Raw genomic sequence first — 27,328 nt, 5'->3', positions numbered from 1 at the left:
TCACCCATCGCCTCGTCCTCCTCAACCCTCGTTCTCACCCCTCACCTCCTCCTCACTGCTCGCCTCGTCCTCCTCACCCCTCGTTCTCCTCACCCCTCGTTCTCCTCACCCCTCACTTCGTCCTCCTCACCCCTCACCTCGTCCTCCTCACCCCTCACCTCGTTCTCCTCAGCTCGTCCTCTTCACCTCACCCCTCGCCTCGTCCTCCTCACCCCTCGTCCTCCTCACCCCTCATCTCGTCCTCAGCTCGTCCTCTTCACCCCTCGTCCTCCTCACCCCTCGTCCTCCTCACCTCGTCCTCCTCACCCCTCAGCTCGTCTTCCTCACCTCGTCCTCACCCCTCACGTCGTCCGCTTGACCTTTCACCTCGTCCACACCCCTCACCTCATCCTCACCCATCACCTCGTCTTCCTCACCCCTCACCTCATCCGCTTTACCCCTCAGCTCGTCCTCCTCACCCCTCGTCCTCCTCACCCCTCAGCTCGACTTCCTCACCCCTCACCTCGTCCTCCTCACCCCTCGACTCGTCCTTCTCACCCCTCATCCTCCTCACCCCTCGTCCTCCTCACCCCTCGTCCTCCTCACCACTCGCCTCATCTTTCTCACCCATCGTCCTCCTCACCCCTCGTCTGCCTCACCTTTTACCTCGTCCTCCTCACCCCTCGACTCGTCGTCTCACCTCAGCTCGTCCTCCTCACCCATCGTCGTCCTCACCGCTCACCTCGTCCTTCTCACCCCTCACCTCTCCCTCGCCTCGTCCTCCTCACCCTTAGCTCGTCCTCACTCCTCGTCCTCTCCTCCCCTCGCTGTCCTCACCATTTGCCTCGTCCTCCTCACCCCACACCTCGTTCTTCTTACCCCTCATCTTGTCCTCCTCAGCACTCGACTCGTCCTACTCACCCCTCACCTCACCCTCCTCACCCCTCGTCCTCCTCACCCATTGTCCTCCTCACCCATTGTCCTTCTCACCGCTCGTTCTCCTCACCCCACGTTCTCCTCACCCCTCACCTCGTCCTCCTTACCCCTCACGTCGTCCGCTTGACCCCTCACCTCGTCCTCCTCACCCCCACAGCTCGTTCTTCTTATTCCTCACCCCTCACTCTCCTCACCCCTCGTCCTCCTCACCCCTCGTCCTCCTCACCCCTCACCTCATCTTCCTCACCCCTCGTCCTTCTCACCCCTCGACTCGTCCTCACCTCAGCTCGTCCTCCTCACCCGTCGTCGTCCTCACCGCTCACCTCGTCCTCGCCTCGTCCTCCTCACCCTTAGCTCGTCCTCACTCCTCGTCCTCCCCTCCCCTCGCTGTCCTCACCATTCGCCTCGTCCTCCTCACCCCACACCTCGTTCTTCTTACCCCTCATCTTGTCCTCCTCACCACTCGACTCGTCCTACTCACCCCTCACCTCACCTCACCCTCCTCACCCATTGTCCTCACCCATTGTCCTCCTCACCCATTGTCCTCCTCACCCATTGTCCTCCTCACCCATTGTCCTCCTCACCGCTCGTTCTCCTCACCCCTCGTTCTCCTCACCCCTCAGCTCGTCATTCTCACCCCTCACCTCACCTTGTCCACCGCACCCCGCGCCTCGTCATCCTCACGCCTCGCCCACCTCACCCCTCACCTCGTCCTTCTCACCCACACCGCGTTCTTCTTACCCCTCACCTCTTCCTCCTCACCCCTTGACTCGTCCTCCGCACCCCTCACCTCACCCCTCGTCCTCCTCACCCCTCGTCCTCCTCACCCCTCGTCCTCCTCACCCCTCGCTCTCCTCACCCCTCGCCTCGTCCTCCTCACCCCTCGTCCTCCTCACCCCCACACCTCGTTCTTCTTACTTCTCACCCCCCGTCCTCCTCACTTCTCGTCCTCCTCACCCCTCGCTCGTCAACCGCACCCTGCTCCTCATCCTCCTCACCCCTCACCTCGTCCTCCTTACCCCTCACGTCGTCCGCTTGACCCCTCACCTGGTCCTCTTGACCCCTCACCCCTTTCTCACCCCTCACCTCGTCCACCTCACTTGTCCTCAACCCTCACCTCGTTCTCACCCCTCACCTCGTCCTCCTCACCCCCACGGCTCATTCTTCTTACTTTTCACCTCTCACTCTCCTCACCCCTCGTCCTCCTCACCCCTCGTCCTCCTCACCCCTCGTCCTCCTCACCCCTCGTCCTCCTCACCCCTCGTCGTCCTCACCCCTCGTCCTCCTCACCCCTCGTCCTCCTCACCCCTCGTCCTCACCCCTCGCCTCATCTTTCTCACCCATCGTCCTCCTCACCCCTCGTCCGCCTCACCTTTCACCTCGTCCTCCTCACCCCTCGACTCGTCCTCACCTCTCACCTCAGCTCGTCCTCCTCACCCGTCGTCGTCCTCACCGCTCACCTCGTCCTCCTCACCCCTCACCTCGTTCTTCTTACCCCTCATCTTGTCCTCCTCACCACTCGACTCATCCTACTCACCCCTCACCTCACCTCACCCTCCTCACCCCTCGTCCTCACCCATTGTCCTCCTCACCGCTCGTTCTCCTCACCCCTCAGCTCGTCTTCCTCACCCCTCACCTCGTCCACCCCACCCCGCGCCTCGTCATCCTCACGCCTCGCCCGTCTCACCCCTCACCTCGTCCTTCTCACCCACACCGCGTTCTTCTTACCCCTCACCTCTTCCTCCTCACCCCTCGACTCGTCCTCCTCACCCCTCGTCGTCCTCACCCCTCGTCGTCCTCACCCCTCGCTCTCCTCAACCCTCGTCCTCACCCCCACACCTCGTTTTTCTTCTCACCCCCCGTCCTCACCCCTCGCTCGTCCACCACACCCTGCTCCTCACCTCCTCACCCCTCGTCCTCCTCACCCCTCGTCCTCCTCACCCCTCGTCCTCCTCACCCCTCGTTCTCTTCACTCCTCGTTCTCCTCACCCCTCTCCTCGTCCTCCTCACACCTCATCTCGTCCTCCTCACACCTCATCTCGTCCTCACCCCTCACCTCCTGACCTCGTTCTTCTTACCCTTCACCTCGTCCTCCTCACCCCTTGCCTCGTCCTCCTCACCCGCTCCTGACACGGCCAACACACACGCCCATGGCAACCTCACTTAGGGCACGGCACACCGACTTAGCATCACCCTCATTTATACCTCCACGTTTATCGGCCTCGTTCTATCGTGACGGCCAAGACGCTGGACGTTTGTGATAAAGAACTTCGTAGCTCATCGGATTCCTCCTCCAGTGTACAAATAAATAAATATCACGGCTCTGATCCCTTGGCGGCGCCGCAGTGGCGTTCATCACTCGCCGCCTCCCCATGGCACGACTACGACGCCCTCTGTTGGACGCTGTGTGTCATCAACATTGTTGCCTGTGATTACACTCAACACAACGTTGTTGTTGTTGTTGTGATTACACTCAACACGTCGTTGTTAGTGATTACACTCAACACAACGTTGTTGTTAGTGATTACACTAAACACAACGTCGTTGTTAGTGATTACACTAAATACAACGTCGTTGTGAGTGATTACACTCAACACAACGTCGTTGTGAGTGATTACACTCAACACAATTTCGTTTTGAGTGATTACACTCAACACAACGTTGTTGTTGTAAGTGATTACACTCAACACAACGTCGTTGTTAGTGATTACACTCAACACAACGTCGTTGTTAGTGATTACACTAAACACAACGTCCTTGTTAGTGATTACACTAAACACAACGTCGTTGTTAGTGATTACACTCAACACAACGTCGTTGTGAGTGATTACACTAAACACAACGTCGTTGTTAGTGATTACACTCAACACAACGTCGTTGTGAGTGATTACACTCAACACAACGTTGTTGTTTGTGATTACACTCAACACAACGTCGTTGCGTCTCATCAATATTTTTGTGTGTGATTACACACACAACAACGTTGTGTTTAATCACACAACAATGTTGCGTGTAATCACTCACATATTGAGTGATTACACACTCGGCGTGTGTCTGTAGCAGTTGTACGTGTGCCGCTTGTCGTAGATGTTCGCGGTTTGAATCCAGCGGCCGCCCTGTTTAATGCTACAGGCGTGTTCACCGCAAAGACACCATGTGCCGTCTGCTTCAGTGGACGTTGAAGATCCCAGCGTCATGGACCAGATTAACCGAATTAAATACAATTGCCCGCAAATTAGCCAGTTGGAATATACTGTGCCTAGTAATCATTGCTGGGAAATGTGGTAGAACCCTCCTGAAAAGAGCCAGTAGGGCTATCCTGGGTAAAACTGACCACCCACCCCCTCGTGTGGCATGCTAGCCTTAATAGGTGCTCGCTAACAGCACTTATTTATCGAACAGACTGTTAAATGAAGGGACTGTGTCTTCATTTGTGTAACCTGGTACATAAGGGTGCCGCGGTGGTGGGATGTTAACTCCTTCACCTGGTATGCAAGAGGTCGTGGGTTCGATCCGGACCCTGACGCCTGTATATTTGGAGTTTGCATGTCTCTCTCTCTCCCGTGGTCACGTGGATTGTTCTCCAGGTCTTTCAGTTTTTCCCTCCATATTTAGAAACATGCGTTCAGAGCAGGAGTCTCAAACTCAACTTACCTGGGGGCCGCTGGAGGCAGAGTCTGGGTGAGGCTGGGCCGCATCAAGTATTCCAAAAAAAAGTGCAACTGATCCAATCTTCTCAATCTTTATTAATAACAGTTCAGAACATGAACGGTTCTTCAGAACATAGGCTTCTCTTACCTACTCCATGCTTCCAGAGACCTGGCAGCGCTTCCTCTTCTTACACAGCTGAGCCACATTTGGCTTGAGGGAGGAAGCAATTGAGACCCTCAGTAGAGCATTTCAAGCCAATCAGTAAGTTTGGACCTGTACTTTGACTTATTAAAGTTCATGGTGCAAAAGAGCTTTTCACACAGATGTGTGCCCCCAAAAAGGCACATGGTCCGCTTGAACATCTTGGAAAGCTCAGGGAAGGTGGGGGTGATATATTTACATGTTTTTATCCCAATACCTGAGTATTTGGGATCTTATTTAGTATGCCCTTTCTATATATTCTGAGAGGTATTTGAAAACTTTATCATTGTTCATGCTTGTTTTGAGCACTTCGTTTTTCTTATCATTAAATTCATCAATCGTGTTCTCTCTCAGGTGTTTATACCTTTCACATTCATAAATAAAGTGATCTAGATTTTCTTCTTTTTGTTCACATCCTACATATCCTTCTGCTCTACCGAATCTCTCTGGATGCCATTGAGCTAACTCTGGTGTCCATGTTACTCCACCTGTCTTAATTCTTAACATCAAGTGCATTGTCTCATGTTTTATATCTTTTAATTTCTTGCTCTTTTTGATTAAATTGTTCTTGGTAAATTATTTTCTTTTGCGATTGCACATATCTGTTTTTTTTTCCTTTTCTTTGTTTCTCTTGTAATAATAATCTATAACTTCTTTATAATATTCAGGTTCTAACCACCATTTGGCTTTTGTTCTTGCCACCCATCTCATGCTATTTGCTATCCATGTAATTATTTTCCCTTTCCTATTGCAACACTCTGTTGTCTTTATTAGGTCACTGATTACACTTGTTGAGTCCGCCCACTTCCTAAGTCCTCTGTACCTTGCACTGGGTGACAGGATATATTTTCCTTCCACTTGGTGTCACTCCGGAATCACGTTTCAACCAAGTGACTAAAGTTGCTAATTCGCGTTGGCTAACTTGTCAACAAACACCGGAAGCTGTCACGAGCCTGAGCTATGGTAAAAAAATATAATAATTAAAAATAAAAAATTGATGTCAAATAGTGGGCCACAAAATATCGTTCCGCGGGCCACAATTGGCCTGCGGGCCGCGAGTTTGAGACCCCTGGTTTAGAGTATTTTACTGCTATAAATTTCCACAAGATGAGCCACTCCGTTAAAACTAACATTTGTGACCAGATCGCTTCTTAAAAAGAGCTATATGGTTCACTTACCTGGTAAAATAAAAAGTTACATTTAAAATAATCACCACGGTAATGTGTCACCCACACGACCTTGAACTTGAGGCATCGCGAAGAACGCGGCATGCAGTGTGGGGTTAGCTGGGTGGTGCAGGGAGCTGCTACTACTTGCAGAGGGGGGCGGGGCAGGGGGGGACTGAGTCCTCTTGCATAATTGACTTGCGGATTGACCGATGCATAGACGAAAAGATAGCACGTGAATGAATGAGTGTACGGCTGGACTGCAAATGAATGGACAATATTCTTCATCGCCATTTAAAAAAAACTTAACATTGTAATCCATCACCCTGTACATCTGCTGAACCAACGTATCCTACAGCAGCATATGAGTGTGTTTTCATACATTGCCTGAGTGTGTGTTTCTTGCGTATGATCGGTATGTGTTTTACGCATGATCCATATTTGATATCACACAAGATATTTGCCTGTTTTTCTAATGATCTGCACGTGTTTCATGCAATAATCTCTGGGTTTCACACATGTTCTGTGTGGGTGGCCCGGACCACCCTCAGCTGCCTTTTTCTCCCGAGTTGCGATGTGTACACATCGTACCAGATACTAATTTAAGGCTGAACCGACCTCTCGAGATCCAGGACGCAGTGGTGATGGTGGCTGTAAGCGGGAATCGAGCTCGGGTCGCCTCGTCCTCCTCACCCCTCACCTCGTCCTTCTCATCCCTCAGCTCGTATTCCTCACCCCTCACCTCGCCCTCACTTCGTCCTCCTCACCCCTCACCTCGTCCTCGCCTCGTCCTCACCCCTTGCCTCGTCATCTTTACCCCTTAGCTCATCCTCCTCACCCTCGTCCTTCTCTAACCCCTCGCTCTCCTCACCTCGTCCTCACCCATCACCTCGTCCTCCTCACCCATTGCCTCGTCCTCCTCAACCCTCGTTCTCACCTCTCGCCTCCTCCTCACCCCTCGTCCTCCTCACCCCTCACCTCGTCCTTCTCATCCCTCAGCTCGTATTCCTCACCGCTCACCTCGCCCTCACTTCGTCCTCCTCACCCCTCACCTCGTCCTCACCTCGTCATCTTTACCCCTTAGCTCATCCTCCTCACCCTCACCTCGTCCTTCTCTAACCCCTCGCTCTCCTCACCTCGTCCTCACACATCATCTCGTCCTCCTCACCCATCGCCTCGTCTTCCTCACCCATCGCCTCGTCCTCAACCCTCGTTTTCACCCCTCGCCTCCTCCTCACGCCTTGCCTCGTCCTCCTCACCCCTTGTTCTCCTCACCCCTCGCCTCGTACTCACCCCTCACTTCGTCCTCCTCACCCCTCACCTCGTCCTCGCCTCGTCCTCCTCACCCCTTGCCTCGTCATCTTTACCCCTCAGCTCATCCTCCTCACCCGTCGTCGTCCTCACCGCTCACCTCGTCCTTCTCACCCCTCACCTCTCCCTCGCCTCGTCCTCCTCACCCTTAGCTCGTCCTCACTCCTCGTCCTCCCCTCCCCTCGCTGTCCTCACCATTTGCCTCGTCCTCCTCACCCCACACCTCGTTCTTCTTACCCCTCATCTTGTCCTCCTCACCACTCGACTCGTCCTACTCACCCCTCACCTCACCCTCCTCACCCCTCGTCCTCCTCACCCATTGCCCTCCTCACCCATTGTCCTCCTCACCGCTCGTTCTCCTCACCCCTCGTTCTCCTCACCCCTCAGTTCGTCTTCCTCACCCCTCACCTCGTCCACCCCACCCCGCGCCTCGTCATCCTCACGCCTCGCCCGCCTCACCGCTCACCTCGTCCTTCTCACCCACACCGCGTTCTTCTTACCCCTCACCTCTTCCTCCTCACCGCTCGACTCGTCCTCCACACCCCTCACCTCCTCACCCCTCACTCTCCTCACCCCTCGTCCTCCTCACCCCTCGCTCTCCTCAACCCTCGGCCTCACCCCCACACCTCGTTTTTCTTCTCACCCCCCGTCCTCACCCCTCGCTCGTCCACCGCACCCTGCTCCTCATCTCCTCACCCCTCGTCCTCCTCACCCCTCGTCCTTCTCACCCCTCGCTCTCCTCACCCCTCGCTCTCCTCACGCCTCGCTCTCCTCAGCCCTCGCCTCGTCCTCCTCACCCCTCGTCCTCCTCACCCCCACACCTCGTTCTTCTTACTTCTCACCGCCCGTCCTCCTCACCTCTCGTTCTCCTCACCCCTCGCTCGTCCACCGCACCCTGCTCCTCATCCTCCTCACCCCTCACCTCGTCCTCCTTACCCCTCACGTCGTCCGCTTGACCCCTCACCTCGTCCTCTTGACCCCTCACCTCGTTCTCACACCTCACCTCGTCCACCTCACTTGTCCTCAACCCTCACCTCGTTCTAACCCCTCACCTCGTCCTCCTCACCCCCACAGCTCGTTCTTCTTACTCCTCACCCCTCACTCTCCTCACCCGTCGTCCTCCTCACTCTCGTCATCGTCACCCCTCGTCCTCCTCACCCCTCGTCCTCCTCATCCCTCGCCTCATCTTCCTCACCCATCGTCCTCCTCACCCCTCGTCCGCCTCACCTTTTACCTCGTCCTCCTCACCCCTCGACTCGTCCTCACCTCAGCTCGTCCTCCTCACCCGTCGTCGTCCTCACCGCTCACCTCGTCCTCGCCTCGTCCTCCTCACCCTTAGCTCGTCCTCACTCCTCGTCCTCCCCTCCCCTCGCTGTCCTCACCATTTGCCTCGTCCTCCTCACCCCACACCTCGTTCTTCTTACCCCTCATCTTGTCCTCCTCACCACTCGACTCGTCCTACTCACCCCTCACCTCACCTCACCCTCCTCACCCATTGTCCTCACCCATTGTCCTCCTCACCCATTGTCCTCCTCACCGCTCGTTCTCCTCACCCCTCAGCTCGTCATCCTCACCCCTCACCTCACCTTGTCCACCGCGCCTCGTCATCCTCACGCCTCGCCCACCTCACCCGTCACCTCGTCCTTCAGACCCACACCGCGTTCTTCTTACCCCTCACCTCTTCCTCCTCACCCCTCGACTCGTCCTCCGCACCCCTCACCTCCTCACCCCTCGTCCTCCTCACCCCTCGCTCTCCTCACCCCTCGTCCTCCTCACCCCTCATCCTCCTCACCCCTCGCTCTCCTCACCCCTCGCCTCGTCCTCCTCACCCCCACACCTCGTTCTTCTTACTTCTCACCCCCCGTCCTCCTCACTTCTCGTCCTCCTCACCCCTCGCTCGTCCACCGCACCCTGCTCCTCATCCTCCTCACCCCTCACCTCGTCCTCCTTACCCCTCAGGTCGTCTGCTTGACCCCTCACCTCGTCCTCTTGACCCCTCACCCCTTTCTCACCCCTCACCTCGTCCACCTCACTTCTCCTCAACCCTCACCTCGTTCTCACCCCTCACCTCGTCCTCCTCACCCCCACAGCTCATTCTTCTTACTCCTCACCTCTCACTCTCCTCACCCCTCGTCCTCCTCACCCCTCGTCCTCCTCACCCCTCGTCGTCCTCACCCCTCGTCGTCCTCACACCTCGTCGTCCTCACCTCTCGTCCTCCTCACCCCTCGTCCTCCTCACCCCTCGTCCTCACCCCTCGCCTCATCTTTCTCACGCATCGTCCTCCTCACCCCTCGTCCGCCTCACCTTTCACCTCGTCCTCCTCATCCCTCGACTCGTCCTCATCTCTCACCTCAGCTCGTCCTCCTCACCCGTCGTCGTCCTCACCGCTCACCTCGTCCTCCTCACCCCTCACCTCGTTCTTCTTACCCCTCATCTTGTCCTCCTCACCACTCGACTCATCCTACTCACCCCTCACCTCACCCTCCTCACCCCTCGTCCTCACCCATTGTCCTCCTCACCGCTCGTTCTCCTCACCCCTCAGCTCGTCATCCTCACGCCTCGCCCGCCTCACCCCTCACCTCGTCCTTCTCACCCACACCGCATTCTTCTTACCCCTCACCTCTTCCTCCTCACCCCTCGACTCGTACTCCGCACCCCTCGTCCTCCTCAACCCTCGTCCTCCTCACCCCTCGTCCTCCTCACCCCTCGCTCTCCTCACCCCTCGCTCTCCTCACCCCTCGCTCTCCTCACCCCTCGTCCTCCTCACCCCTCGCTCTCCTCAACCCTCGTCCTCACCCCCACACCTCGTTTTTCTTCTCACCCCCGTCCTCACCCCTCGCTCGTCCACCGCACCCTGCTCCTCGTCCTCTTCACCCCTCGCTGTCCTCACCCCTCGCTCTCCTCACCCCTCGCTGTCCTCACGCCTCGCTCTCCTCAGCCCTCACCTAGTCCTCCTCGCCCCTCGTCCTCCTCACCCCTTGCTCGTCCACCGCACCCCGCTCCTCATCCTCCTCACCACTCACCTCGTCCTCCTTACCCCTCACGTCGTCCGCTTGACCCCTCACCTCGCCCTCTTGACCCCTCACCTCATTCTCACCCCTTACCTCGTCCACCTCACTTGTCCTCAACCCTCACCTCGTTCTCACCCCTCACCTCGTCCTCACCCCCACAGCTCGTTCTTCTTACTCCTCACCCCTCACCCCTCGTCCTCCTCACTCCTGTCCTCCTCACCCCTCGTCCTCCTCACCCCTCGTCCTCCTCACCCCTCGTCCTCCTCACGCCTCGTTCTCCTCACCCCTCGTCCTCCTCACCCCTCGTCCTCCTCACCCCTCGTCCTCCTCACCCCTCGTCTTCGGCACCTCTCGTCCTCCTCACCCCTCGTCCTCTTCACCCCTCGTCCTCCTCACCCCTCATCTCGTCCTCCTCACCCCTCATCTCGTCCTCCTCACCCCTCACCTCCTGACCTCGTTCTTCTTACCCTTCACCTCGTCCTCCTCACCCCTTGCCTCGTCCTCCTCACCCGCTCCTGACACGGCCAACACACACGCCCATGGCAACCTCACTTAGGGCACGGCACACCGACTTAGCATCACCCTCATTTATACCTCCACGTTTATCGGCCTCGTTCTATCGTGACGGCCAAGACGCTGGACGTTTGTGATAAAGAACTTCGTAGCTCATCGGATTCCTCCTCCAGTGTACAAATAAATAAATATCACGGCTCTGATCTCTTTGCGGCGCCGCAGTGGCGTTCATCACTCGCCGCCTCCCCATGGCACGACTACGACGCCCTCTGTTGGACGCTGTGTGTCATCAACATTGTTGCCTGTGATTACACTCAACACAACGTTGTTGTTGTAAGTGATTACACTCAACACAACGTCGTTGTTAGTGATTACACTCAACACAACGTCGTTGTTAGTGATTACACTAAACACAACGTCGTTGTTAGTGATTACACTAAACACAATGTCGTTGTGTGTAATTACACTCAACACAACGTTGTTGTTTGTGATTACACTAAACACAACGTCGTTGTTTGTGATTACACTCAACACAACGTCGTTGCGTCTCATCAATATGTTTGTGTGTGATTACACACACAACAACGTTGTGTTTAATCACGCAACAATGTCGCGTGTAATCACTCACATATTGAGTGATTACACACTCGGCGTGTGTCTGTAGCAGTTGTACGTGTGCCGTTTGTCGTAGATGTTCGCGGTTTGAATCCAGCGGCCGCCCTGTTTAATGCTACAGGCGTGTTCACCGCAAAGACACCATGTGCCGTCTGCTTCAGTGGACGTTGAAGATCCCAGCGTCATGGACCAGATTAACCGAATTAAATACAATTGCCCGCAAATTACCCAGTTGGAATATACTGTGCCTAGTAATCATTGCTGGGAAATGTGGTAGAACCCTCCTGAAAAGAGCCAGTAGGGCTATCCTGGGTAAAACTGACCACCCACCCCCTCGTGTGGCATGCTAGCCTTAATAGGTGCTCGCTAACAGCACTTATTTATCGAACAGACTGTTAAATGAAGGGACTGTGTCTTCATTTGAGTCCGTGACTGTGTAACCTGGTACATAAGGGTGCCGCGGTGGTGGGATGTTAACTCCTTCACCTGGTATGCAAGAGGTCGTGGGTTCGATCTGGACCCTGACGCTTGTATATTTGGAGTTTGCATGTCTCTCTCTCCCGTGGTCGCGTGGATTGTTCTCCAGGTCTTCCAGTTTTTCCCTCCATATTTAGAAACATGCGTTCAGAGCAGGAGTCTCAAACTCAACTTACCTGGGGGCCGCTGGAGGTAGAGTCTGGGTGAGGCTGGGCCTCATCAAGTATTCAAAAAAAAAGTGCAACTGATCCAATCTTCTCAATCTTTATTAATAACAGTTCAGAACATGAACGGTTCTTCAGAACATAGGCTTCTCTTACCTACTCCATGCTTCCAGATACCTGGCAGCGCTTCCTCTTCTTACACAGCTGAGCCACATTTGGCTTGAGGGAGGAAGCAATTGAGACTCTCAGTATGGCTTGAAATGCTCATCAGTAAGTTTGGACCTGTACTTTGACTTATTAAAGTTCATGGTGCAAAAGAGCTTTTCACACAGATATGTGCTCCCAAAAAGGCACATGGTCCGCTTGAACATCCTGGAAAGCTCAGGGAAGGTGGGGGTGATATATTTACATGTTTTTATCCCAATACGTGAGTATTTGGGATCTTATTTAGTATGCCCTTTCTATATATTCTGAGAGGTATTTGAAAACTTTATCATTGTTCATGCTTTTTTTGAGCACACGTTTTTCTTATCATTATTAAATTCATCAATCGTGTTCTCTCTCAGGTGTTTATACCTTTCACATTCATAAATAAAGTGATCTAGATTTTCTTCTTTTTGTTCACATCCTACATATCCTTCTGCTCTACCGAATCTCTCTGGATGCCATTGAGCTAACTCTGGCGTCCATGTTACTCCACCTGTCTTAATTCTTAACATAAAGTGCATTGTCTCATGTTTTATATCTTTTTATTTCTTGCTCTTTTTGATTAAATTGTTCTTGGTAAATTATTTTCTTTTGCGATTGCACATATCTGTCCTTTTTCCTTTTCTTTGTTTCTCTTGTAATAATAATCTATAACTTCTTTATAATATTCAGGTTCTAACCACCATTTGGCTTTTGTTCTTGCCACCCATCTCATGTTATTTGCTATCCATGTAATTATTTTCCCTTTCCTATTGCAACACTCTGTTGTCTTTATTAGGTCACTGATTACACTTGTTGACTCCGCCCACTTCCTAAGTCCTCTGTACCTTGCACTGGGTGACAGGATATATTTTCCTTCCACTTGGTGTCACTCCGGAATCACGTTTCAACCATGTGACTAACGTTGCTAATTCGCGTTGGCTAACTTGTCAACAAACACCGGAAGCTGTCACGAGCCTGAGCTATGGTAAAAAAATAGAATAATAATAAATAAATAAATAAAAGATGCCAAATAGTGGGCCACAAAATATCGTTCCGCGGGCCACAATTGGCCTGCGGGCCGCGAGTTTGAGACCCCTGGTTTAGAGTATTTTACTGCTATAAATTTCCACAAGATGAGCCACTCCGTTAAAACTAACATTTGTGACCAGATCGCTTCTTAAAAAGAGCTATATGGCTCACTTACCTGGTAAAATAAAAAGTTACATTTCAAATAATCACCACGGTAATGTGTTACCCACACGACCTTGAACTTGAGGCATCGCGCAGAACGCGGCATGCAGTGTGGGGTTAGCTGGGTGGTGCAGGGAGCTGCTACTACTTGCAGAGGGGGGCGGGGCAGGGGGGGACTGAGTCCTCTTGCATAATTGACTTGCGGATTGACCGATGCATAGACGAAAAGATAGCACGTGAATGAATGAGTGTACGGCTGGACTGCAAATGAATGGACAATATTCTTCATCGCCATTTTAAAAAAACTTAACATTGTAATCCATCACCCTGTACATCTGCTGAACCAACATATCCTACAGCAGCATATGAGTGTGTTTTCATACATTGCCTGAGTGTGTGTTTCTTGCGTATGATCGGTATGTGTTTTACGCATGATCCTTACTTGATATCACACAAGATATTTGCCTGTTTTTCTAATGATCTGCACGTGTTTCACGCATAATCTCTGGGTTTCACACATGTTCTGTGTGGGTGGCCGGGACCACCCTCAGCTGCCTTTTTCTGCCGAGTTGCGATGTGTACACATCGTACCAGATACTAATTTAAGGCTGAACCGACCTCTCAAGATCCAGGATGCACTGGTGATGGTGGATGTAAGCGGGAATCGAGCTCGGGTCGCCGGATTCATTGTAGCGCAGCGTGCTAAACCCACATGCTCACAGACAGGACTCCAGCTCATCCACCTCGCGCACCTTTGCCAGGAACTTCCAATTGTGGAGCGACGAGCAAATGAAGCGACCCGACCTCCCCTCGGGATACGATGGCTGGCAGGTGGTTGAAGCTATCCGGCAGGAAGCGAGTGCAGGTAACGCTCACCTGAGCGTTGCGAGGCGTGCCCCGCTGGTGGTATCACGTGGGACAATGGATGTGCGACCACGCTATGGCCCTTTCACGATTCCGCTGCTGTATGGGGACCGCCACAACCTAGCGGATCGTTGCGGTGTATTTGACCATACTTCACCACGCTGGTTGGTTGCAGGTGTGGGGAGCGGCACAGTGCAAGGGTTCATGTTGCTGGACTGCCCCTTTTCTGATCATGTGACCCTTGCCAGATTAATTCTGCAAATGCGCAATCGCCGAGCCATGCGACAGCACCCCCGGTTTGCCACGTGTAGCTCTTGTAGACGATGACAACAAACACGCACCCTGCTCTACGGAGCCTGACAGCAGTCATGATGGTGGTGGTTTGCGTGGTACCTTACCATCAGACAAAAAAACTAAACAATTTTGTATTTTACCCGGTAAAGCTCACTGAGCTATATAGATGTTTCTCTGAAGCGACCTGGCTATCACAAATGATAACTCAACGAAGTGGCTTATCACGCGGAAATGTATTCTAGCCTCGATATTACAGCTGAATACAAATCCTCTGAGGGTACCCACGAGCCCGGGCAGCAAGGGGGCAGTTGGCAGATGGTAAGGGGCCAAGGAGCAAGGGGGAGGATGGAGAAGGGCAGCGGGGAGTGGAGCAGTGGTGTGGCACGTTCGAGTGATGCAAATATTAACTGATTTGTATTGAATACAACTAGAACAATTTACACCGGTGCGTTGATCGATATGATGTTGATTATAATGTTAACGATAATTATGTTGAGATTAGGATATGCAGGAGATAGTGATTATAATGCTAATGTCTTTACGCATGGTGATGGTAGAGATCTATTAATCTGGTGATGATGTAATGATGATGGCTTGGCAAGTTGAAGATGGTGATGATAGTGCTCTTGCTGGTGGTGGTAATTCAGATGATGATTATGATGCTGCGACTTGCTGTAGCTGCTTATAATAATAATGATGCTGCATCTGCTGCTGACGATGATGATCCCCCCCACCCTCGTCCACCCCCGCAGGTTCTGAGGAGCGCCGCATGGTGGTGCAAGCACTGAGCCTGCTGAAGCGCGGGAGTGCGGAGAGGCGACCCCGCGAGATGGAAACAGGAGGGACAGGGTCCTCCTGGGGGGATATCGTGAGCGGCGCAGGGGGTCCTAGCGGGGTCGAGAGGGGAGGAGACACAGCGGATGGACACCTCATTGTTCCCCCCGACGGGGACCCTAATGGGGCCCCAGTGGGCGGGGACTCGGGTGGGAGATAACGGCCGAGGTTCGCGTGGCGAGAACAAACTCGCGACCCCGCGTGCGCGTGAGCGTGCGGGGCCACGAGGGCACGTACACGGGACTCAACCTCGGCGGGTTCGAGGAGGAGGAGGCCCTCCTGGAGCTTGGACTGCACGAGGCTTGAGACAGAGGTAGGTGGCTGAGGGGTTGGGTGAGTGACAGGTTGGGTGAGTGAAGGAGGCATTGATTGATTGCGTGGGTAGAGGGTGAGTGGTAATGTTGAGTGAGCGGGTGTATGTGGTTGAGTTAGTTGGTAGGTGGCCGAGTGGGTGAATGTGGGAGGTTGAGGGGGTGAATGAATGGTTGGATGAGAGAGTGGGTTGGTGAGTAGGTGGGTGAGTGTGGGAGGTCGAGTGGGTGAGTGAGGGGGTCGAGTGGGTGAGTGAGACAGATGGTGAGTGGGTGGGGGAGTTTGAGTGGGTGAGTGGATGCGTGGGTGATTTGGTAAGTGCATTGTTAATTGTGTAAATGGCTCGGTGAGTCAGTGAGTGCGTGCATGGGTGGGTAAGTGAGAGGATGAGTGGGTTGGGGAGTGCGTGAGTGGGTTGGGGAGTGCATAAGTGGGTGGGGGAGTGAGTGGGAGAGCGAGTGGGCGGGTTAGTGATTTAATCAATCATCGTGTGATTGAATGGCTGAACGGAGGGGTAGGTGAATGAGTGTTTGTGGTTTAGTGAGTGTGTGTGTGGATGAGTTAGTGGGTGGGTGAGTGGATGATTGTGGGAGGTTGAGGGGGTGAGTGGATGTGTAATTTAATGGTTGTATGGGTGGGTGAGCGTGGGAAGTTAAGTGGGTGTGTGAATGAGTGAAGGGGTGGGTGAGTTGAGTGGGTGAATTATTGGGTGGCTGAGTGGGTGTGCGGGTGAGTTAGGGGGTGGGTCAGTATGGGTGGATGGGTGATGGAGTCGGTGATTGAGTTTGTAAATTGAGTGGGTGATTGAGTAGTAGGGTGAGAGTGGGAGGTTGGGTGGGTGGAGGTGAGGGGTTGCATGAGTGAGGGGTTGGGTGAGTTGGTGGGTGGGTGAATGAGTGGATTGATCAGTTAGTGTGTGGTTGAGTGGGTGGTTGGCTGAGTGGGTGAGAAGATGGGTCGTTGAGTGAGTGGATGGGTTATAGATTGAGTGGGTGGTTGTGTGATTGATTGGCTGAGCAAAGGGGTGAATTAGTGGATTTGTGTGGTTGAGTTACTGGTTAGGTGGGTGAGTGCATGAGTGTGGGAGGTTGAGAGTTCGTTGGTGAGTGTTTGAGTTAGATATTGAGTTGGTGGTTATGTGATTGAGTAGGTGAGCGGAGGATTGGGTGAGTGAATAGATGTTTATGTTTGAGTTAGTGGGTGGGTGATTGGATGAGTGGGTGGGTGATTGGATGAGTGGGAGGGTAATTGGATGAGTGGGAGATTTAAATGGTGAGTGAATGGGTGATTGAATGCTTGGATGGGGGGTGAGTGATTGAATTGGTGGGTGCGAGATTGAGTGGGTGGCTGGGTGAGTGGGTGAGATGATGGGTGGGTTAGTGAGATGATGATGGGTGGGTTAGTTGATGTGTGAGTGGGTAGGTTAGAGATTCAGTGGGAGGGAGGGTGGGTGAGTGGTTACGTGGCTCGTGGGTGAGTAGCTCAGTGGCTGGTTGAATTGGTGAGTTAATTTGCGCGTGATTGATTTGGTGAATGGGTGAGTGAGTGGATGGATGAGGGAATGGATGAGTGAGACGGTGAGTGCGTTGGTGAGTGATTGAGTTAGTGGGTACGAGATTGGATGACCGTGGAAGGTTGGGTTGGTGAGTGAGTGGATGGATGTGAGAGGTTGAGTGGGTGAGTTATTGCGGTTAAGTATGGAGGGGGTGGGTAAGTGAAGGGGTGGTTCAGTGAGTGGGTGAGTGAGTGGATGGTTGGTGAGTGAGTGGGGTGAGTGAATGCGTGGGTGAGCAAGTGAATGAGTTGGTGAGTGGTTGTGTGAGTAGTGGGTGAGTGGGTGGTGAGTGAGTGGATATTTGTGGGTGATTTAGTCGGTGGGTGATTTGGTCAGTATGGGAGCTTGAAGCAGTGAATGGTTAGGTGAGTGAGGGGTGGGTGAGTGAGTAGATGAATGAATTAGTTAGTGGGAGCACTAGTGGGTGGGTGGGTGAGTGAGTGGGTGAGAAATTGAGTCAGTTGGTGGGTGAGTGGTTCCGTGGGTAGTGCGTCTTGGGTGAGTAGGTCAGTTGCTCGGTGAGTTCCTGAATTAATGGGTGGGTTAGTGAGTTGATGGGTGAGTGAGTGGGAAAGTGCATTGGTAAGTGTGAGGGTGAGTGGGTGGGTGGTTGCATGAGTGTGGTTTAGATATTTTAGTGGGTGGTTTTTTGAGTGGATGAGTTCGAGTGGGTCAGTGGTTGCGTTAGTGGGTGGTTGAGTTAGTGGGTGGGTGAATAATTACGTGGGTAGTGGGTGAGTGTGTGAAGAGGTGAGTGGCTGAGGGAGTAGGTGTGTGGGTGGGTTAGAAATTGAATGGGTGGCAGAGTGAGTGAGTCCTGGGTGAGTTAATGAGTTGGTGGGTCGGTCAGTGGGTGAGTGTCTGGATGGGTGATTGAGTAAGTCGGTGAGTGAGGGGTTGGGTGAGTGATGGGTTGGGTATGTGTGTTTTTGGTTCGCGAGTTTGTGGGTGAGTGAGTGGGTCAGTTCGTGGTTGGGTGAGTGAGTTCCTTGGTGAGTGTTTGAGTTAGTATGTTGGTGGGTGAGTGTGTAGTTTAGTGAGTGAGTGATTTAGAGATTAAGTGGGTCATAGGGTGAGTGGGTGGGTGAGCAAGTGGTTAACTAAGTGAGTGGTTGGGTGGGTCGGTGAGTTGTTGACTGAATGGGGTCAGAAAGTAGGTGAGTGAGTGAATGGGTGAGTGACTGCTGGGTGGGTAAGTTAATGTGGGAGGTTGAGTGGGTAAGTTAGCTTGTGAGTGATTGGGTGAGTCAAAGAGTGGGGCGCTACGGTGGTGAAATGTTCACTAGCTCGCCTAGTATACATGAGGTTGTGGATTCGATTGCGATCCTGCCGCCTGTATATTTGGAGTTTGCATGTTCTCCCCCTGGTCGTGTGGATTTTGCTCCGGGTCCTTTCCGCTGCATTTAGAATCAACATGCCTTTTGAGGATTTGGCTGCAATAAATGTATGTGATAAGCCACTTCGTTTATCTATCATTTGTAGCCAGGCCGATTCTGAAAAGGGTCTATATAGCTCAATGAGCCTTACCTGGTGAAATAAAAAGTAGTTTAGTTTAGGGGATGGGTGGCTGGTTGGGTCGGTAGGTCGGTTAGAGGTTGAGTGGGCGGCAGGGTGAGTGGGTGGCAGGGTGAGTGGGTGAGTAGGTAAGTAGCTGGGTGAGCGGGTGGACTGGTGAGTGTGCGAGTTAGAGATTGAGTGGGTGGATGGGTGGGTGTGTAAGTGGATGCGTTGGTAAGTGGTTGAGTTGGTGGCAAGGTGCGGGTTTTTGAGTGGGTGGGTGTTTCTGAGTGGGTAGGTGGCTGAATGGGTGGGTGAGTGGGTGACTGAGTCAAGAAAGTGGAGCGCCATGGTGGTGAGATATTAACTACCTCGCCTTTTGTACAGGAGGTTGTGGGTTCGATCTCGATTATGACGCCTGTATATTTGGAGTGTGCATGTTCTTGTGGTTGCATGGATTTTTCTCCGAGTCCTCCGGGTTTTCTCTCCATATTTAGAAACATGCATTTCGAGGTTTTGGCTGTTCTGGAACTCACTCACTCAACTACTAAAGCCACCCACCAACCCACTCACAAACCCGCTCACCCTACCATGCACTGAATTTTTAATCAACGCACTCACGCACACACCCACTCACTCGCTCAACCACTCATCCATGCACCCACCTACACAAGCACTCACTGACTTATTTGAGCAGTCATTTGTGGCCGCGTCGCTTATGAAAAAAAATCTATATAGCTCCGTGGGCCTTTCCTGGTAAAATTAAAATAGTTAAATTTTAGTTTACAGTTGGGTGAGTGGGCGGTGAGTGCGTCGGTCGGTGAGTGAATGGGTGGTTAAGTAAGTAGGTGAGGGGCTGGGTGAGTTGTTGGGAGATTGAGTGGGTCACAGTGTGAGTGGGTGGGTTGGAGCGTGAGTTGGTCACTGAGTGAGTGGGTGGGTGAGGTGAGTGGGTGGGTAGGTTGGGTGGGTGGCTGGGTGAGTGAGTTAGTGAGTGCATGTGTAGGTGGGTGCGTGGATGAGTGGTTGAGTGAGTGAGTGGGTGTGTGCGTGAGTGTGTTGATTAGAAATTGAGTGCATGGCAGGGTGAGCGGGTTTGTGAGTGGGTTGGTGGGTGGCTTTAGTAGTTGAGTGGGTGAGTTCGAGAATTGTACGCCACTGTGGCGAGATGTTAGCTACGTCGCCTGGTATTTTGGAGTTCGTAGGTTCCATCCCAACCCTGATGCTTGCATATTTGGGGTTTGCATGTGCTCTATGGTCACGTGGATTTCGACTCCACATTTAGAAACATTCATTTATCAGATTTGGCTGCTATACATTACTATGTGATAGGCCACTTAGTGAAGCTCTCATTTGTGGCCAGGTTACTTTGGAAAAATATTTTATATAGCTCTGTGGGTCTTACCTGGTAACTTAAAAAATAGTTCAATTTAGTCAGTTTGGATTAGTGAGAAGGTGGAATGTTGAGTGCGTGGGTTAGAGATTGATTTTGTGGCAGGGTGAGTGGCTGGTTGAGTTTGTGATTGGTTGGGTGGGTGAGTGTGTGTGTTAGACATTGAGTTGGTGGATGGGTGGGTGTGTGAGGGAGTGAATAGGTGTCCTGGTGGGTGAGTGGATTGTTGAGTGAGTGGGTTGTTGAGTTAGGTAGTGGGTGGGCTGGTAAGTGGGTTGGTGAGTTAGTTTGTGGGTGTGTGGGTGAGTCAGTCGGTTAGAGATTGATTTGGTTAGTGTGTTGAGGAGTTCCCGACGACGACTCGGAGACGGCTTGAAGGTAAGGGCTTTCGCCAAAGGTTTATTAAGTATGTTACAATAACACAAAGGGTGTGACAACTTCCCAGGGGTTAGGGGTCCTACACTAAGTCCTGGTCCAGCCCGGCTAGCTCCGGTCTCTCTCCCTCGAGTCGGATGGGGGAACTTGCCAACCCCACCGACCGGGAAGAGCAGCACCTCCTACGGCTACCACCAGCTTCACTCCTGACTCTTCGTCGATCCCTCTCTACCCCTGGTTCCCTCTCCACCCTTCTCACTCTACCCGTTCCCACAGTGATCCCGCTTTCGTCACGGGGTCCCCCTTAAATACTAGAGGAGACATGACGTCATCGAGCCGCCCAGCGTGCATGACGCCACGTTCCGTGACGTCATCGCACTAGACGGCACACATGACGTCACGTCCCCATTTTACTCTACAAGTGGTTTGTGTGTGGGTGGGTGTTTGAGTGGGTGGTTGAGTTAAAGAGTGGAATGTCAAGGTGGCAAAATTTTAAGAACCTCGCCTGTATATCTAGAGTTTGCACGTTCTCCCCCGTGGTTGCATGGAATTTTCTCTGGGTACTCCAGGTTGCCCCTCCACGTTTAGAAACATGCATTTATAGACTTTGACTGCTATAACGTTCTACGTGAAAAGCCATTCCATTGAGCAATCATTTGTACTCTGCTTGTTTCTGAAAAGATGTATATAGCATGGGCCTTACCTAGTAAAGTAAAAAAAATCTACATTTTTATTTGGTGTGTAGATGGGCGGTTTTGTGGGTGGGTGCGTGGATGAGTGAGTGCGACGTTCGATGGGTAGTAGGTGAGAGGCTTGGTGAGTGAGTGTGGATTAGAGATTGAGTGCGTGGCTTGGCGAGTTCGTGGCTGGGTGAGTGAGTGTGTGCAAGGCTCGGTGGTTGAATTAATGGATGGTTGAGTTAGTGGGTCGGTGTTTGAGTGTGTGGTTTCGTGGGTGGGAGAGTCAGAGAATGGAGTGTCATGGTGGCAAGATGTTAACTACCTCGCCGGGTATACAGGATGTTGTGGGTTCGATTCCACATTTAGAAAAATGCATTTAGAGGAGTTGGCTGCTATAAATGTATACGTGATAAGCCACTCTGTTGAGCTATCATTTGTGGCGAAGTTGCTTCTGAAAATCATCCATATATCTCAGTGGGCCTTGCCTGGTAAAACAAACAATTTATATTTAGGCTGTGTTGGTGAGTGGTCGGGTTGGTGAATTAGTGGGTGAGTTAGTGGGTGGGTTAATAATTGGATGGGTGAGTTCATGAGTGGGTGGGTGAGGGTGGGTCAGTGGGTGTGTTAGTGGGTACGGGTTTGAGAGGGTGGCTGGGTGAAAAGGTGGGTGGGTGAGTGATTGGGTGGGTGGTTTGGTGCGTGGGTGAGTGAGCAGGTGGGTGGGTGAGTGAGCAGGTGGGTGGGTGAGTGAATGGATGTTTGTGTTTGAGTCAGTGGGTGGGTGATTGGATGAGTGGGAGGTTGAAAAGGTGAGTGGATGGGTGATTTAATGCTTGGGTGGGTGAGTGGTTACGTGGGTAGTGGGTCGTGGCTGGCTGAGTTGGTGTGTGAGTGTGTCGGTGAGTGAGTTGGTTAATGGGAGGGTGGGTGAGTGATTAGAGTTAATGGGTACAAGATTGAGTGAATAAGAAGATGGGTGAGTTGGTGAGTGTTTGGGTTAGACAGGGGTCGGGAACCTTTTTGACTAAGAGAGCCATGAAAGCAAAAAATTTGGAAATTTATTTCAGTGAGAGCCATATAATATATTTTAAAAGTGAATTCAACTAAATGTCAGTATAATAAGCCTCTGAATTTATTCTTTTAAATAATGTTGTTATAACACTCACCATTAATGCGACTTCTGGTGCTGCATGGATTTGCTGATGTCTTTGTAGTCGGGTTGGTACTTGGTGAGGTTAAGCTTCATGCAAGCGTTGAGGCTTTCATCCGTTAAACGTGATCGTAGGTTGGACTTGATGTTTTTAAGATGTGAGAATGACTGCTCACATGCATACGTAGATCCAAACATGGTCAATACAGCAATACTCACACGCTGCAGTGTGTGGTATGTGACAGGAAGCGCGTTCCAAGTTTTGAGAATCAGCTGGTCTTCGGGTTGGAGTTTTTTCATTTCTGTCCACATGTGCTTGCTCGCCAACTCCGCTTTCTGTCGTGTGATTCTTTCCAAATCTTCATTCAGTGACTTGAACTTATTCACCCACATGTCTGAGGCCTTCAGGTCAGCCACTTCTGCTTCAAAATCTCTGACGGAGACACCAGGGATGTAATTCAGGTCGGCTGTGTTCAGTGAACACTCGTTTGGATGGGTGATGAACTTAAAAAGACGAGTGTGCTCACGAAATTCTCCAAAGCGTGCTTTGAAGGACTGTAGGAGACTGGATGTGCAGCCAGCTAGCTGGTGGAGATCAAGGTTTTGAATGGGCTCACTTGCTGTGCATGCATCTTTAAATTGGCTCAGTTTTTCAAAATGTAGTAAACGACCTGTTTCAAGATCTGTGATGAAAAGCTCCAGCTTGTTTTCAAAAGCAAATACAGCTTGTTGAAGGGATAACACTGTATTTCCAATGCCTTGCATTTTCACGTTGAGCTGGTTCAGATGTTCAGTCAGATCTACGAGATAGTAAAACTTGAGGAGCCACTCGGTGTCGGCTAGCTCAGGATGCCCGACGCCTTTCATTTCAAGGAAAGTCCGGATTTCGTTCAGGCAAGCCGCAAAACGGCTAAGCACCTTCCCTCTTGACAACCAACGCACATTGCTGTGCAAAAGCAGACCAGGATAGTTATTTACAACTTCATCCAGCAGTGTTTTAAACTGGCGATCATTTAAGGCTCGGGCAACAATAAAGTTGATCACACGAATGACCAGCAACATCACTTCGCCAAACTGCCTGTCACACATCTGAGCACAAAGTGCCTCCTGGTGTATAATGCAATGGAAACTTAGGATGGGTCTATTTTCATGTTCACGGAGAAGCGCCACAAATCCTTTGTTTTTCCCCACCATACACGGAGCACCATCAGTACACACTGAGAGAAGTTTATCCATAGGTAGACTTTTTTCTTGAGCAAACTCCATGAAAGACTTGAATAAATCCTCACCTCTTGTGGACCCTTTTAATGGCAGAACAGCAAGACTTTCTTCGCGCAGTGTGTCACCAACAGCATATCTTGCAATCACGCTGAACTGCGACAAATGGCTCACGTCTGTTGACTCATCCAAAGCCAGAGAAAAGAACGGCGCTGCATTTATGTCCTTCACTTGCGTTTCCTCCACTTTGTTTGCCATCACGATGGTACGATCATGAACAGTTCTTGCCGACAGAGGCATGTCTTGTATCCGTTTGATTATCTTGTCTTTGTTCGGAAGATCATCAAAAAGTTCATTGGCTACATCCAGCATGAACGTTTTAGCATACTCGCCATCTGTGAATGGTTTTCCGTTCCTCACTATTGCTAAAGAACCAGCAAAGCTAGCCGAATTATAGTCACCTTGCCGGGTCCATACGCGGAGTTGCTGCTGGCTAGCTTGCACCCTGCTCAGAAGCTCTTGGCACGCTTTCTTTCTGCTGTCTCCCGCAGGGTATTTTGATGCAAAGGTAGCGTGGCGCGTGTCGAAGTGCCGCTTTACATTCGACCGTTTCAACGATGTAATTTTGTCATTGCAAATTAGACACACCGCAGAACCCGCTCTCTCCACAAAGGCGAATTCTTCGGTCCATTCGTCCTGAAATGTACGATACTCGTCGTCTTTTTTATTTTCGCCATCTTCTTCGTCGAAGGGTTAGCTTTGAGCTAATGACCGAGCAGACGCAGTCTCAGACTGATTCAAAAGGGGGCGTTTACCTGTTTTACCCAGCAACGGCAAACGTAGGCCAGTATCATCCAATTAAAATAATGGACAATTGCTCCTGCAGCCCTGAACAGGACATGCGCAGTGAAAAATCGATGGATGGATTAAAACAAGTGAGAATATTTTGTTTTATCTGCGAGCCATATGCAATCATCAAAAGAGCCACATCTGGCTCGCGAGCCATAGGTTCCCGACCCCTGGGTTAGAGATTGAGTTGGTGGTTATGTGATTGAGTAGGTGAGTGGAGGGATGGGTGAGTGAATGGGTGTTTGAGTTAGTGGGTGGGTGATTGGATGACTGTGCGAGGTTGAAGGGATGAGTCGATGGGTGATTAAATGGTTGGTTGAGAGGGTGGGTTGGTTAGTGGGTGGGTGAATGTGGGAGGTTCAGTGGGTGAGTTATTGGGTGAGTGTGTGGATGAGTGAAGGGTTCAGTGAGTGAGGGGGTGGGTGAGTGAATGTATGGATGGGTGAGTGAATAGGGTGAGTGAATAGTTGGTTGAGTGAGTGGGTAGGTGGTGAGTGTGGGAGGTTGAGTCGGTGAGTTTATGCGCGAGTGGTTGCTGAGTGGGTTGGCGGGTAGGTGAGTGGGTTGGCGGGTAGGTGAGTGGGTTGGCGGGTAGGTGAGTGGGTTGGCGAGTAGGTGAGTGGGTTTGTGGGTGGGTCAGGAGTGACTAGGTGGGTGGGGGAGTAGTGGAGTGGTAGCCTGGGTAATGGGTGAGTGGGTGGGTTGTTCACTGGGTGACTACGTGCGTGGGTTCGTTAGTGACAGGCAACTTAGTGGATGCGATAGTGAAGATGCGATAGTGAGTCAGAGTGGATGGGTGTTGATTGAGTGGGGTGAATGAGTGAGTGGGTGAGTTAGTGAGTGGATTGGTGAGTGGGTGGGTGAGTGCACGAGTGAGTGGATGGGTTAGAGATTGAGTGAGTGGTTGAGTGGATTGGTGATTCAGTGGGTGAGTTAGTGGGTGTTTGAGTTCATTTGTGTGTTAGTCTGTGGGTGATGGAGTCGGTGACTGGTTGAGTCTGTGCTGGTGGCTCGGTGGATGGTTGAGTTCATGGATGGGTTTTTGAGTGAGTGGATGGGTTGTTGAGTGAGTTGATGGGTGAAACGGTGCGTGGGTAGGTGAGTGAGTGAGTGGATGGGTGGGTGATTGATTGGGTGAGTGTGTTGGCAAGTGAGTGGGTGAGTGAGTGGGTGGTTAATCGGTTGGTGGGTGCGTGAAGGAGTGGTTGGGATGAGTGAGTTAGTGAGTGGATACGTCAGTGAGTGAATGGGTGGGTGAGTGGGTGAGAGGTTGCGTTGGTAGTAGGTGAGTGGGTGGTGAGTGGGTTGGTTGGTTCTTGAGTGAGTAGGTGGTTTGTTAAGTGAATGAGTGGGTGGTTGGGTTGGTTAGTGAGTTTGTGGGTGAGTTGGTGGGTGGGTGAGTTAGTGGTTGAGTTAGTGAATGAATGCCTGTGTTAATAAGTGGGTGACTGGGTGTGGGGTTGGTGAATGAGTGGGTTGGTGAGTGAGTTAGTGAGTGGATGGGTGGGTGAGTGAGTGGGTGATTGAGTGGATGGGTGGATGACTGGGTAAATGATTGGGTAAGTTATGAGGGTGAGTAAGTGAGTTACAGGGTGAGTGGGTCGGTGGGTGATTGGGTGGGTGGGTGAGTGGGTGTGATCATCGCCATGCTCTCCATGGAGCTCTCTGTAGTGAGGGGCAGCTCACAGGGACAGCTGTTGCAGGGATTCACAACAGCTGCTTCTCCTCCTCCAATTCTGAACCAGCTGACCAGGGTTGCCAGACGAGGCCAAGCAGCTCCTCGAGTTGTTCCACAGCTTCCTTCATGCCTGCTGTGCCACGTGCGGCTTCTGCATGAGGCTACTGTGCCACGTGCGGCTTGTGCATTAGGCTGCTGCGCCGCGTGTGAGGCTGCTGCGTGAGGCTGCTGTGTGAGGCTGCTGTGCCGAGTGAGGCTGCTGCGTGAGGCTGCTGTGCCGTGTGAGGCTGCTGTGCCGAGTGAGGCTGGTGTGTGAGGCTGCTGTGCCGTGTGAGGCTGGTGTGTGAGGCTGCTGTGCCGTGTGAGGCTGCTGTGTCGCGTGAGGCTGCTGCGTGAGATTGCTGTGCCGCGTGGGTCGACGTGACATCACCGTCAGTCTAGGGGGATCTTTGTATGAGTGATGGGGCAGTCGTAGAGAAAGTGGAGAAGTTTCCGTACTTATGCAGTCAGCAGAGGTCTCACGCCGAATCAGCTGAGTAGCATTATTTGTTCGTCGTGTGAACCAAAATTGAGGTGAATAATTTTGAGTAAAAAAAAATGATGACATTACACTGGCTATGAATATGACTATATAAAAGGTTAGGATCTTGTGTCGGATGCATATTTGCTGGACTTTATACAGTGGCTTGGGCCAAGAAACTGGCATTCAGAGGCAAACTTGTCATGGTGGGGATTTGTTTCCAGAAACACACTCAGCCACCTTTGTCTCTCCAGTGGTGATGTTTACCAACCACACCTGATACTAATTTAAGGTTAAGTAGACTTAGGGGAGGTATAGGGTCGATTAGAATATAATTCATCACTGATTTTGGCCACAACCGGGAATTATATCTCGTAAGACTGCGATCAAGAATACTTGAAATAGTGTCGGGGCCAGAGGACATCCCCATCACACCCCACAGTAAACATGAGGAAATGGCTCTGACACCCGGCCATGCAGCGTTACGTGGGCCTGCCCACCATCATGGTCTTTAATGGTCGTGAACAGAGTCAGGGACCCTAAATAACACGAAGAATAATCCAAGACCATAGCCTCTTAATGGTAATGCAGACCTCCAGCAGGTGAAGAGAGCTTCCTGATGCGTTTGTGCGTTTTTCACCGTTGCGGTGCCCCGCCGTGGCATTTTGGTGATGCTTTTGTTTTCCATTTGTGGAGGCAATTGC

Source organism: Petromyzon marinus, chromosome 14 (genome assembly GCF_048934315.1).
Source record: "Petromyzon marinus isolate PM22_M1 ecotype Great Lakes invasive population chromosome 14, UKy_Petmar_22M1.pri1.0, whole genome shotgun sequence".
NCBI classification, from domain to species: Eukaryota; Metazoa; Chordata; class Hyperoartia; order Petromyzontiformes; family Petromyzontidae; genus Petromyzon; species Petromyzon marinus.
Note: the sequence above shows the minus strand (reverse complement) of the source record.